Source organism: Amblyraja radiata, chromosome 8 (assembly GCF_010909765.2).
Source record: "Amblyraja radiata isolate CabotCenter1 chromosome 8, sAmbRad1.1.pri, whole genome shotgun sequence".
In the NCBI taxonomy this organism is placed as follows: domain Eukaryota; kingdom Metazoa; phylum Chordata; class Chondrichthyes; order Rajiformes; family Rajidae; genus Amblyraja; species Amblyraja radiata.
In genome coordinates this window covers 3,507,389-3,511,916 of record NC_045963.1, presented here as the reverse complement: position 1 = coordinate 3,511,916, position 4,528 = coordinate 3,507,389, and the positions used below count along the sequence as shown (strand labels likewise).

Here is a 4,528-nt window from a genome sequence, read left to right as displayed (position 1 = left end):
CCCGAACGAGATCCCCAGCACCTTCAAGAGGTCAGGCTTGATGGTGAAGGGGACGGCAGATCGGTCGGGCCAGTTGCCAAAGAGCATGGCCTCGCTCTTCCTGCGGTTCACCCTGGCTCCCGTGGCCGACTCAAACTGGTCACAGATGCTGATCAATCTGCGGACCGACCTTGGATCCGAGCAGAAGACGGCGACATCGTCCATGTACAGGAAGGCCTTGACCGGAATGCCCCCACTGCCTGGCAATGTCACTCCTCTTATGCTCGCATCCTTCCTGATGGACTCGGCAAAAGGTTCAATACAACAGACAAACAAGACAGGAGAAAGAGGGCAACCCTGCCTGACTCCAGACCTTACAGGGAAACTGTCTGATTCCCACCCATTGATTTGGACTGCACTACGGATGTTGGTGTAGAGCAGTTTGATCCAATTTCGGATTCCCTCCCCAAAACCCATTTTGGAGAGCATGTCCCTCAAGTACGTGTGCGATATCCTGTCGAAGGCCTTCTCCTGGTCCAAGCTGACTAGGCAGGCATCCACCCGTCTGTCCTGCACGTAGGCGATGGTATCTCTCAGCAGCGCTAGGCTGTCTGAGATTTTCCTGCCAGGTACAGCACAGGTTTGGTCCGGGTGGATCACCCGTCCCAGAGCAGACTTGACCCGGTTGGCGATGGCCTTAGACAGGATCTTGTAGTCTACATTCAACAATGTTATGGGTCTCCAATTCTTTATATCCTTCATCTCCCCCTTCTGCTTGTAGATTAGGGTGATGCTGCCCTTCCTCATGGAGTCTGACATGCTGCCGGCTAGAAGCATGTCGTTGTACACTTCCAGCAGGTCCGGGCCCACCCAGTCCCACAGAGCCGAATACAACTCGGCCGGTAAGCCATCGCTTCCGGGAGTTTTACTCGAGTCAAAGGAGCGGATGGAGCCAGTCAGCTCCTCTAGGGTCAGTGGTTGGTCCAGACTCTCCCGCTTGCTGTCCTCCAAGACATCCGTGATAGAGGACAGGAAGTTCTGGGAGGCGGTGCTGTCTGTGGCCTTTTGGTCATACAATTCCGAGTAAAAGGATTTGCAGACCCTCATCATGTCTGTCTGCGAGGATGCTACCGAGCCGTCCTCCTCCCTAAGGCTGTTGATCACAGAGCTCCCCCTGTGAACCTTATGGAAGAAGAAACGTGAGCACGTCTCATCCTGCTCCACATGGCGGACCCTGGATCGGAAGATGATCTTGGAGGATTCAGAGGTAAAGAGCCGAGCTTGCCGGTCCTTCACCTCTCTAAGTTCCTCCCTCACATCCACCCCCCTCGACTGCAGAAGGAGCAGTTGTTGCAATTCTGTCTGGAGTTGGCACAATTCCCTCTGACTCTGTCTTGCTCTCTGAACCCCTTTGGCTATGAAGAACCTCTTAATGTTCTCCTTGGTTGCTTCCCACCAGAGTGTCGGGGAGTCAAAGAGGGGCCTCGCCGTTCTCCAACGTGCGTAGTCCCTCTTTAGCTCCTCAACGTTCTCTGGGGTCAACAGCTTCACGTTTAACTTCCACGTCCCTCTGCCTGCCTTCCGGTCCTCCTGTAGGTGACAGGAAGCCTGAAGGAGGCAGTGGCAGTGAGGTCAGTGTGTCTCACCGTGACGGCCTTCGTGGTGAAGACGAAGTCTATCCGGGATCGGGCCAAACCGTCCGATCTCGACCAGGTGAACCGTGGCTGGGACCCGCCTGCAGGGTCGCTGAAGGCGTCGTGCAGCTTTGCGTCTTTTACCGTTTCCATCAGGAACTTGGACGTGCTGTCCAGTCTGTTGTCGGCACTGCCGGATCGTCCAGCCGCATCAATGATGCAGTTGAAGTCACCGGCCAGAACGAGCTGCCGGGACGTGGCCAACAGCACTGGGAGCTGCTGGAGAACGGCCAGCCGCTCGTTCCGCACGGGTGGGGCATACACATTAATCAGCCGGAGCGGAGAACCACGGTACATAACATCCACCACGAGGAGACGCCCCGCAACCACCTCCCTGACCTCAGTGATGGCGAAGTTCCCTCCCCGCAGCAAGATCCCCAGGCCGGAAGCACGACAATCATTGCCCCCCGACCACACAGACAGTCCGTGGGGCCACCATCGCGACCACCTCCGATAACAGCGGAGGTGTGGCAACCCGCACTCCTGTAGAAAAGTCACATCTGCCTTGACCTTGGCCAGGTACTGTAAGGCATTAACACATCGCGCAGTGCTCTTCACACTGCGCACGTTTAAGGATGCCAGTTTGAGCTCCATTGTCCTTTAGAGTCACTGGCCATTTTCCTGCTCCCTCATGCCCACCGCTTCGGTGAATTGCCTCACCTTTCCTGGGCTCAGATACCCGGCCTCCTCCACGGGTTGGGTTTCCCGTGTCGTAATCCGAGGTGTCGTTGGGGGGGGGCTGCTCGTTTTACCCCCTTCTGGCTGCGCCGCTTCCCCCGTCTCTCGTGGCTGGGGCACGGTGACAGACTTACTGCTCCCGGAAACTCGGAGCTGAGGCCCATTGGCCGCTGCACTGCTCCCGGTTGCCCGGAGCTGGGGCCCATCGGCCACTGCACTGCTCCCGATGCCCTGGGGCTGGAGCCCCTCGACCGCTGCACTGCTCCCGATGCCGTGGGGCTGGAGCCCCTCGACCGCTGTTCTGCTCCCGATGCCCTGGGGCTGGAGCCCCTCGACCGCTGCACTGCTCCCGATGTCCTGCGGCCGGAGCCCCTCGACCACTGCACTGCTCCTGCTCCCGATATCCTGGGGCTGGAGCCCCTCGACCGCTGCACTGCTCTCGGTCTCCTGGTGCAGGTGTACAATCGGCCTGCACCTTCTCTTTTCCGCCCCGGTTTTCTTCTTGTGGGGTTTCCCGTTCGCCTCATCCTCCGACGAGGAGGAGAGGTTGCTCCCTTCTGTCAGGGAGAGAGACCGTTTTTTGGGGGGGTTTTTGGGCTTGCCATCCCCTTCTGGCCTCTGCTCCGTGTGCTGACCCTTCTGGTGTTTTTTGTACTTTACTGTAGTCCAAATTTGCTCTCCCCCCTCCTCCATCGACTCTCCCTCCTGGGCTTGGTGCTGGAGTTCTCCTGGCACTTGGGGGCTCGAGGTGGTTGAGGTGGTTGGGCTGTCCTCATCCCTGTTTCCCCTTTCTGCTGGGGACTTGGCAGTGGTAGTGGGTGTCTCACCTACCCTGGGGGTGCTGGAAGCCGCCCCTCTTGTTGCCTGTGCATATGTACAGGCTCTTTTTGGGCAGGCCCTGTAAAGGTGGCCTCCCTCCCCACACAGGTTGCAGTTCTTGCTGGCTTGACAGTCTTTTGTCTCGTGGCCCTCCGTTTTGCAGTTTTTGCAGACCACTGCATTGCATTGGGCCACCACATGCCCAGGCTTGTTACATTTTCTGCAAACTCTGGGCTGCCCCACGTAATTTAAATATCCTCGGTTTCCTCCAATTGCGAACACCGATGGAGGGTGGAGGAGAGCTCCTTCCTTGTCCACCCTCAGTTTTACCTTGACCTGCCGCTTGCTCGTCCAAATCCCATGCAGATCCTTCACGTCCACGCTGTTCCCTGCTCCGTCGATGTAGCGAGCAAGGAAGGTGAGGACATCCACTACGGGCACATGTGGGTTGAACATATGGACCGTGATCGTCCTTTCTTTTTGGTTTGGGAGGGTGAAGAGTGGCTGCACCTTCAGCAACGACAGCGGAGCTTCATTCCCCTTCTCCTGGAAATCCTTTATCAGCTTTTGCCATCCTGTCGGAAGCACAAATGTAACGTCGAAATAACCGTTACCCGGGAAGTCCTGGAGGCAGTAGATATCCCTGGGCTCGAACTTGCAGGTCTCCAGCAAGACCTTCTTTACAAAGGTATCTCGACTGAAGGGCATCCCCTCGCTGAGGTCCTTTACACTAATCCTGAGGGTATTGCGGATACCCTGTCCTCTAGCTCCCATTGCAGCTGCCATTGCTACGATTTTTTTTTTTTTAATCGCAATCTGCAGCTCCTGTCCTTAATGGACCGCCAGGACTGTTCTAATAAGAACGGATCCCTTTCCCTGTTCTAACAAGAACAGACGCTCTTTTTTAACACTCTTTTACTGACTGATAAGAACAGATACTACACTTGATCTTAGCCAAAAGGCCGAGAAGCGCCCAGTTTGCATTAACCAACCCGATCTCCGGTGGCTCAGCACTTCAACTCCCCCTCCCATTCTGTATCCGACCTTTCTGTCCTGGGCCTCATCCATGGCCAGAGTGAGTCCCACCACAAATTGGAGGAGCAGCACCTCATATTTCGCTTGGGTAATTTACACCCCAGCGGTATGAACATTGACTTCCCAAATTTCAGGTAGTCCTTGCTTTCTCCTTCTTTCCCCTCCCCTTCCCAGCTCTCCCACAAAGCCTACTGTCTCCGCCCCTTCCTTTCTTCTTCCCACCCCACCCCCCACCCCCATATCAGTCTGAAGAACGGTCTCGACCCGAAACTTCACCTATTCCTTCGCTCCATAGACGCTGCCTCACCCGCTGAGTTTCTCCA

At 56.3% G+C, this 4,528-nt stretch overlaps 1 pseudogene; it reads right to left on the bottom strand.

The window, feature by feature from the left end:
- Nucleotides 1-3,979: 3,979 nt before the first annotated feature.
- On the bottom strand, nucleotides 3,980-4,144 carry LOC116976570 (annotated as a pseudogene).
- Between the last annotated feature and the right edge of the window lie 384 nt (nucleotides 4,145-4,528).